We start from the raw sequence: 10,210 nt of genomic DNA, 5'->3' as shown, positions 1-10,210 counted from the left end.
CAGCAGGCAGGTTTCCTCATCCCTAACAGCATCATCTGGGGCTAAGGCCTTGAGTTTCTGACCCATGAGTCTCTCTTCTATGTGTGTGTTTGTGGTTTTTGATGGGTGTGACAGATAGAGGTCTCTCTATTCAAGGCTCACCCCCCATGAATAAAAACACAGACAGAGAATGAGCTCTTGTTTGGCCATCCACAAACCCTCACCCACATTTACACACAGACATTCTGAGGTTAAGTGTTCTTGCAGATGGAGGGTAAAATGTGGCTTATTAAACTAAGCCTGAATGCTAGATGTGTGTGCACATAATAGCGAGTGTGTAAATGTTTAATGACGTTTTGAGTCTATAAAAGTGGGTGTGAACATTACACAACTTGTAGAGTGGTCTAGCATACTAAGGTGAAGGTGTCAGCATGTTTATTTTAATATAAGTGTACGAGGCTTTCTTGAAAATAAAAATAAATTAAAAATATGAAGATATTTTCTCAATTTTCAAAATCCTAATTTGTGAATAAGTTTGTAACCTTATTAAGTGCATTTAAAGAACAAATGCATTTGTTCTTTAAATGCACTTAATAAGGTTACAGACTTATTCACAAATTAGGATTTTTATGTTGTTGGTAATTACTAGCCCAGCAGTCTCTTTTCATGTATTCTCTCCAGAATACATGAAGAGAGCAGTGAATTCAGATAAAAACTGGATTCACTGCTTTTATCTGGATAAATGCAGTCTGTTAACAAATTGTCAATCTGTTAACAGACTGACAGTTTTCTATAACAGCTGTGAACATTTATAAATCCAGTGATGGGGATTAAAAGCTCAAAAGGAGTTAAGGAGCAACTTTACTGTATTCTGTTAGCCTTCCTGTTATCTGCTGAATATTTTTGCTCTCTCCAGCTTTCTTAAAGGCCAACTTTACTGTAAAAAGGCCTCCTTTAAAAGCATTTTCTTTGGCTTTATATTTTAAACACATTGTTGATATGGGAAATGGTGCATGTCGTGGTCTTTATTGAATATAAAGACCACAAGTTCCTCAGAAATTTAGAACATAAAAATGCAAGGACAGAGCTGTAATGGTCATTATTTGTTTAATACAGACAAATATTGCCCCTGAACCTAACGAGTCTATTCATGAAAGCAGAGTAAGATCTGACAAGAACTTCTGAGAAAAAAAGCATAATGCTAAAAGTTTTTATAGGACGCATGAACAACTTAATGTTCTTCCAAATAAACCTAACAAATTAGAAAATAAGAAATGTAAAACACAACCCTGCTGTGGAAGTTGAATGATTCTCAGTCAACAAGAAGAGAACAAGTTTAGAAATAAGAGGGATAAAACCTGATGGGCTATGTCAGAGTTGAGAGACTGAAGAAAAAGTGAATACTTACCTTTCTTTAAAAAGCAGACTTAGAAATACATTTGAGAACGTCATCATTTTAATTACCTGTCAAATTTCAAACTCTGAGGTCTCAGCTTATCAACATCAGTAGCAGCACTTTCCTTTGTTCTTAAACTCCAAAGCTTGTGCACACCAACTGAATCCCAAGTACATGGCTATCGCTTCATCTGGTGAACAGTCTTTTTTGGCTCTGGTTGTGTTGTCGCAGCAATGATGGGATGCTTGGCTGTTTAATGTGTGTGTAATGTTCCACTAATGTCTTTGCAGTAGTATTATCTGATCAGCTATTCTTAGTCAGAGGCTAATGCTCGCTGTGATTACAGATAGAGAAGAGAATGGCGCTCCAAATATTTGTCGACCAGTCTGGTACCAAGGTAGACCACTGTGTTATATAGACTTGTTGAACCACGCAATGGAAAATGTACGATTTTTAACCTTTGCAACAGCTACTCAGTCATGTCATATTGGTATTGCTCATTTATGTAGCATTTGTCTTTGATGGATCATTTATTTGAGAATGTCTTGGAGTCTATCAGAAAAGGATTTACGTAAATGATCTTGTTGTTCTTATCTATTATAGAACTCATTAATCTGGATCAGTTTATCTTGCTCCAGGGTCCATGGAGAACCACAAGGTTTCACCATCACAAATCATGTCATCGCTTGCAATTTGTTTGACAAGCGGTCAGTTGAAATTTCTGCCTATTACATAGACATAAATAGAAGCAGAATAATGCAGGTGGGGTGAGCCAAGATGGGAGTAATAAAACATCTATTTTTATGAAAGTTACAGTTGTGTTGACACAGAGAGATAAAAAAAAAATTACGATGTGTTGGAACATCAGGAGTGTTGTGGATTACATAGTGAACAATGCTCACATCTTCACTGAACCAGTGAGTATCCATTGTTAATCCCAGGGCTTCACAATATATATATTTTGCAACATGTCCTCACTGACCTGGTCTATCCTTCTCTGGACCTCAGAAGCCACTGATGAGGTTTATCAGGCAAATACTGTGGTTGATTCAACTGTAAGAATAGTTTTGTTTGGGACATATAGGTATTTTTATGATGTACCCTCTCCTCAAAATATCATCTTTGTCAGTTATCTAAAAAACAGCTCCTGAAGTGACTTTCACTTAATTTTTTCAATGTGAAAAACCTACTAAGATCAAACCATCCTCTGTAGTGGTACACAGCCTAGTGGAAAAGGGAGCAAAAGAAGAGCTGTTGATCCTCTGCATCAAAAGGAGACATTTAAGGCTGTGCAGATCTGTGTAGTTCCTGGATGCCCCCATCTTTAATTTTAAAGGATACCTATTACACTTCCTTGAACAGGTTAGGGTAGGTCCATTTGCTCTACAAAACATGTTTATTATATTTTTTGAACAAAATCATTCTAAGATGGTGGGATTTTAGTCTGCTCAGTTTTGAACTCCTTTCACAATGAGCTGTTTTAGGGCCTCCTGTCACTTAAAATCCAAATGCGTTGCTTCTGTCATATGGTTACTCCCCCCCAACTCAACTTTTACACTCACATGAAAGTGGCTGGAAACTGTTGTGCAATTATTCAAGCTTATATCTTTCACCTCAAATCTGACACAAAAGCAGAAGAAGTAGAGCCTCCTCCACAACCAACAATGATGTGGCAAGTAATTCCTGGATGTTTTCCAGCAGCCGTTGTTCAGTGGTAAAACCAGCTGACCACCACTTGGGTTACAATGTAATGGTGCAGTGCCCGTCGATTGTGACTTAACAATCGGGAGGTTATTGAAATGTCTTGCTTTCGAGACACTGTAAAACATTAGCGTATTGCCTGAAAAAATCTGAGTCGTTTTCTAAAGCGCTTGGGCTGTTTTTAGAAACAATTTAGACCTAATTGGAAGTACAAAAATGTGCAAAATATGAATTTTGCATAGTAGGTCCCCCTTAACATGCACACCACATTTCACTAGGAAGAGACCCTGATAAAGACTTAGATACATTTTGAGTGACTGTATGTCCCTTCTGGTCTGGGTACCACTCGGGTTCCTCCAGTTTGGGGATATGGAGTGGAGCACAACTCCTAGATTGAGTAAAAACTGAATGTCTACTATGTAGGACATGGTCTGTGCTATAGCTTTAACTTGAAGTAAGCAGAGCAAACTAAAAAAAAAATTAAAATACATGCGAAACTGACTTTAGCTCAATTTAAAACAAAAAAACACAATGGCAAACTGAATATTCATCCCTACATCAGGAATAAGAAACTATAGATTTGCCTTTATTGGTTGACCTTAGTGACCTTAATAAAAACATAAGATTTTTTTTTTTAAAGTTCCCATTTATTCGACAATGTGTTTTTTTTTTTGTTTTTTTTCTTCATTAAGTTTTAGTCATGTTTGTTACAACATGTACCTTCTGGATGATTTTGTTTAAATCATAAAGCACTGAACTGTCTACAGTCATGAAAACTGAAAGTAACATACAGAACAGATGTTGAGTCAGGAAATCTGTACTGATGTATTTACACAAACTCACTCTGTGTTTCCCTCGTCTTTTCACATATGCCTCAGTGTGTTCAAACTTCAAAGATATAATTTACACAATCTTTGCACAATCAAGAATGTTGAGTTTCTCTTATTTACCACAAGGGCTAAACAAAATATTTGAATTGAACAACAGCAACTACTTTGGGAAAAATGTATATGTTTATGTAGCCAGGATGATGTAACAGGGAGTTTCGTCCATGCAGTTTGATTTATCAAAGGCGTGTTGATAAGTTCTGTAAATTATGGATAAGAGGGAGTAGGAGACAGAAGAGGGAGGGGAAAAGAAACAGATTTAGGGATAGTGAGGGGAGGTATAAAGAGGCAAAAAAGGGAGAGGCAGGAACCGTTCTCACTACGATAACCATCAACAAACCAGACAGTCTTTGAGAGCTGCAAACCCAGATGTGTATTTGTGTGTTCCCCTCAGGTCATGTAACATGTGGTAGGGAGCTAGTGTTTATGCAGTAGTGTCCATTCAGACCCTGGCTCCTGAGGGAACCTTACAGAAGGAATGAAAGCTCTTCCTCTGGGAGGCCCATGTAGGAAATGCAGCTTCCATCTTGGTGAAACCAGCCTTTACACCTCCTGCTGCTTTTCACATTAGGCCTACAGCACCTATTTTCAGATGAATAGCCATTAATCTAATACATTTTATGGGTGCTAATAGTTCACTTTGTGCATTTCATGGGTCATTTAAACCATACATGGTATGACTCCTGTAAATTTCAATAATGGAGTTAACTTAATTTTTTAAAATTTATAAATAAGCACACAGGAAAATATATTTGTTGGGTTTTTATACTTTGATACACATTTTATGAAAATAAATTACTCACTAATTACTCCTAAACTCATGTTGATATGCAGTCTTTTTAACATGCTTTTGAGACTTGACTTGTACTTTCCTTTTATATGTTTATTTATTTATTATAAACTGTGCTTGTAATCAAAATATTGTATGCATTCTGCTAAAGAGACCCCTTTACAAATTCAGTGATCTTGAAAAATTAGGTAAATTTATTTATTTATTTATTTATTTATTTATTTATTTATTTATTTATTTATTTATTTATTTGTCCTGCATTTTTCTGCAGAGTCTGCAGAAATCTAATTTGGAAATTATGTTAACATTGATAGATTTAGAATCGTTTCCTATACAGCTAAGATTCCTTTTTTTTTATCAATATAGAGACCCGTTATCCACACTTGCAAACATAAAGTGATATGATTATGTTATTGGATAACCTGGCTCTGATGAAAAGATGTACCAATAGTAAGTAAAATATGCAACACCACATTAGAAAACACCAGAAATATAGAGTTAAAAAAAAGCAGTTGGATCTTTGTTTTGTTTTGTTTTGTTTTGTTTTTTTTAATACAACAATCCTTATTTAAATTTAAAAATGTGGTGCTGAAAAACTTTTTATTATATGAAGGAGAAAATGTGCATCAGCAAAGTTTCTATGGTTTGACTGCACTGCTTTAAAATTGTTTTTGTACATTTAAGAGAGTTTACCTCAATATATTTTATAGAAAATAGTTGAAGTAGGCCACCATGTACATTTGTGCAATTTGTACTGCATTACTAAGCTTTTTAAGGATATCAAACATGTTTGCATAATGTACTTTATTCTTTCTGAATAAATGTATTCTGCCCCAGAAAAATGAGATTACACACTTAAAGATGTACCAAAGTCAGTAAGCTAAAAACTGCTCAAAACCTGTTTCTGTTCTGAGTATAAATTTGCTCCTACAGACAGAAGCATAGCAGTTTTTGTGGTGATCATAGAATGTTTTTCTTTGTAATAAAAGCTCTTTTTTGTTGCTCCTCCCCCCTTGAATTCCCTCAACCTCGCGCCTACCCCCATTTTTTTAAACAAGGGACCTTTAATTTGGCGTGAAGGAAGCAATGAATTGTAGAGTGTACTTTTCCACCGGCTGCCTGGGAAGTGTAGGCCTCTTTCTCTATCCTCTGTCCAGTGCAAAACCCAATAGGTAACATGTGTTTTATTAAAGCCCCCACTGAACTCCTCGACCTGTCACGTCCTCTGTATGCCTTTACCTGATTGACTTTTTTACTTTTATTCACTTTTGTAAAATGTGCTAATTTGCGATTAAGGCACTACATAATTTACATAAAAAGCACTATTTTCTTTTAATATTGATATTTCTTGAATGACAGATTGCAGTAATGCATTGTGTTATTTCAAGGGGAGCTTCTGTGTGTGTTTTTAGAGGATGGGCAGATAGTTTATCAGAGGAGACGTGTCAATTAGCTTGGGGGTACAGATGGTAGAGCAAGAGTTTAAGGGTCAAAGCAGGGGGAGGATTCGTCAGCTGCCACTATTTATAAAACCGTACTGTGCCCTTGTGCATATGAGTGTGTGCTATGCTCAGGGCTTCATTGAGGGTGAGTAGACACTGAGCAGACTGAGAGCAGACACATCTCTGTGTGTGGCGACACATACCTCTTCAACAAGACTGACAGCACAAAATTCAAATTGTTGTTGCAGAAACACAGTGCCCTATGTTGTGTTTCTTCTAACGTGTATTTTCACTTGACTTAAATTCAAACCAAATGGACTTGCAAACTTGCAAAAAGTTAACAGATGTACCACACATATACGATACATCATAAAACATTCATATTGTAAATTATGTTAGGAATCTGTTAAAATTGTTTATGGATGACTATGACTGATATAAAAGAAACACAGAATGCTTAAAAGACATGCTTGAAACAGACAGACAGCATCAAAAGGAGCTCAATCACAGTCATGTCTTGAATTTGATCCTAAATTATAAACAGCTATTTGATATATCTGAGAAAGTGAGTGTAATCTTCTGGAAAAACTGTTGGCTTGTTTGTATTTCCTCTAATTATAATTCTCTCGTCATCTTCCTGATGTTGATTGAACTCATTATTTTTGGGGTATTTGGTGTAATCAGTGTAAATACCCAGATGTCATTAATCCTTCATGATCCTTAAAAAAAAGAATATATTAAAGACGAATAAACAAATAAAGGAAACGTTCATTCTGACTGAGATGACTCTAAGGTAATTATGCTGTTTTCCTATTTCCCCAGAACGTCTTAAGAATCTTGAAATCACCTTTTCCTTTGAGAGCGTTAATGTTTTCCCTCGCAGAGTCAGAAGTGATCGGTGTCAGTAGAAAGAGTCGGTTTGGTTTTCTTGTCTTGGCTTTGACTCAAAACAAAGTACAGGCTTTAGACCGCAGACAGAAGTATTACGGGTACATAATGGGTTCTTTCCCCTCCATTCCCTTTGGTCCAGCTCACACCCTTTTATTCTTGCCCCATCTTCGTCCCTTCCTTCACTCACACACCGGTCACATTGCTAGTGTGTGCTCAGTAATAAAAAGTGTGTACTTGTGTGATTGCAGTGGACATGATTAGTTTCCTTCATTAGGCTAAAGGCCGGGATTTTCTCCATGGCAAATATTGAGCCATGGAAATGAGACATATGCGCGCTCACTCTGAAACGACATACCTCTAAAACCAATCTAATGCGTGCTCAGAGTCCCAGACAGGACATTCCTCATTTATTCAGCAAATGGTCATTTACCCACATGTTCCCACAAGTACACATGCATACATTCTGCCTAAACTCTCATCTATCTCCATGAAAATGGACACAAAATCATGCACATGTGCGAGCTGGTGCAGATTTTGGCTCTGCCCTGCTTTTGGACTCTTAATTAATCCCAGTTATTAATGAAACATGATCAATCCCAGACTGCTCTGAGACCACAGTCGCCACATGTGTATGCTAGTCGTCTCTCAGCAACACACACCAAAGTTTAGCTAACAGTTCGGAAATGGTACAAAAAGAATGAATTAAGCTGTCAAAAGCAGATTTTTGGCTAACCATGATCAGCAATGTGTTGATGTTCTGAAACGTGTAGGTAGCTGTGCCAACTCACTGAAGAAAAAAGACGGGCGAGGCACCTTGCCTCTAAAGATCTGTGCATTGGTGTATGAATGTGTGCACATTTGTGAGTGTGATTGGGTGAATTTGGTTCTAGTGTAAAGTCGGTACGACTCAAAACGTACTGTACAAGGTACAAGGTAACGTGTCTTAGTTAATCTGGCAACAGATCACTGGGATGAGGTTCAACATAAACTTCACAAAGAAAATAGATCTTCATATGTGGAGATTAGGAAGAGTGTATGGAAACCATTTCAAAGCAAAAATGTGAAGATTTTTTATTCAGAGGACTGCCAACGTTCACAGTTCAGTATTCACATATCTCCCTATTCATGGATTTTCCTGTGGAATCTGACTTCAAATTATTCATGGAAAATGTGCCTATTTCCTGTTTTTCCAAAGCAAATGCAGCTTGGTAAGCTGAAATACCTAAACCAATGCTGCTTGACATGCTATTGGCTAGTGACAGCAAAGCACTCAATTCAGTAGAACCATTATTTGTCTGTGTCGCTGATTGTCTGTAACCCCAAATGCAAAAATAAGGAAACTTGTAGATATTAACTTCAACAGTTGTGCTAAGACAGTTTCCATTGTGCACATTGACTCATACTGAGGTATTTGTGTTTTGAGCAATTAAAACAATATTTATATATTTTCCTAGAGGGTATGGGGCATCTGCAGATTTTAGCTCTTCGTGGGCAGTTGTGGTCCCCAGACTCTGTTATTATGGGGGGTCTTCTTTAATTTCTTTTGTGCTCAAGTTCAAGCGTTTAAGTCAAGTCAAAGACTCAAATGTAACACAACTCTATCCATTTATTTTTATGCCATATTTCATATTTCTAGATGAAAGCCCTTCTTTATATCTGATGTGACTTAAATGCATTGTTAGTTTATTTACTGCAGGTAATCCACTAATAATGTTTTCAAGAAAAAACCCCAGAAAGATGCAGCTATATAGAAGCCTGTATGTTGTGGGGTAACAATCCAGTTCACAGTTTGAAATATCGATTGCTTTGTGTTATTCTGCTAAATTCTTCGTGTTTGGTTTGGATGTTGCTGTGAACTTTTCAGAGTGCATGCCAGAGGTTGCTCTTTAAAGATCAGCACTAATACGATCTAAATCTGGATCTAAATCAGGTACACATGGAGATGTATATTTATCAGAACAGGAATGTCAAAATCCCAGCCTCTGTTCAAACACCTATATGATCGCATTTAAAAACATACATCCACTGACATGTGCGTAATCCGAAACCACTGATTGGCCATGGAGTCACTATCTGATTTCCCAGCACAAACAGAGGGGCAGCTATGTGCTGAGCTGGTGCTGTGCTGGCTGCTGGGTGAGGAAGAGGATTTAGCTCAAACAAAAGCAGCAGAGCCCCAGCCAGAGCAAGAGGCTGTTGAGTGGGATGACCTTTCCACCACGTGTGTGTTCATATGTGTGTATGAAAAGAGAAGGAATCTACATGCAAACAGTGTCAAGGTGATATGTGTGCATGAGGTCATTTCAACACTTAACTGTCTCCCACACTCTGATCCATAGTGAGTGTGAAATTTTAGGGGAACTCCCTTAGATGGAGGTACTGATTAACTCTGGCTTTATACATGCTGAGAGCATTTTTTTTATTTTGTCTTTTGCGGTGTATGGAGTTATGGCCCAGTGTTTATGGCACAGTACATCTCTGCAAAGATACTGGGCGGTGTTTATGTGTATTTGTCAGATTATGTGTATGGGTGTGGAAGTGTGTGAGGAGGAATGAACAGTTTTCTTGGAAGCACTGGGCTTTGACATTTGTCTGAGCTTGTGGTATATGTGTTTATATCTAGCTCAGTTTATGTGTTGTGCTGTTTATCGCTGTATCTTTTAGGGAGATGTTTATGCAGTCAAACTGGTCTTCTCTTCTAAAACACGGATTCAGATGTAGTTACTTAGAGGATCTGGCTCTGATGCTCTGTTTGTCTTCTTGTTTTCCATCAGCCGACATCAATTCAAATCAGTGGATATTTACATTAAAGCAGCTCTTGGCCCTTATTTTCCCTGGTTGTCTATTTTTGTCTTGGTCTTCAGTTCCGGGTTTTATTTTAGATGCTTAATCGGCTTCTGATTAGACTGGTACTGCTTCTAAAAACCATCCGTTACTCCCAAATTACCCCTTTACTCTGTCTTGTAATCATTCTAAAAGTTTCTTGGGGTAAACTGAGAATTTAAGCGTAACAATCAGAATCGTTTTGCATTAGTTAAGAGTAGTACATTAAAAAGAACTCAAAAGTGAATCACAGGATTTGGCTTGATTTGGTTAGCAGTGTTTCTATTTGATATTTACAGAA

General features: G+C 37.3%; 1 protein-coding gene across 4 annotated transcripts in view; it reads left to right on the top strand.

Moving 5' to 3' along the window:
* bbs9 (Bardet-Biedl syndrome 9) overlaps window positions 1-10,210 on the top strand; it is a 145,252-nt gene that overhangs the window by 99,072 nt on the left and 35,970 nt on the right. The gene's annotated exons all lie outside the window — the stretch shown is intronic.

Source organism: Poecilia reticulata, chromosome 16 (genome assembly GCF_904066995.2).
Source record: "Poecilia reticulata chromosome 16, P_reticulata-male-v2, whole genome shotgun sequence".
Taxonomy (NCBI): domain Eukaryota; kingdom Metazoa; phylum Chordata; class Actinopteri; order Cyprinodontiformes; family Poeciliidae; genus Poecilia; species Poecilia reticulata.
This window is presented reverse-complemented; position numbering and strand designations above follow the sequence as displayed.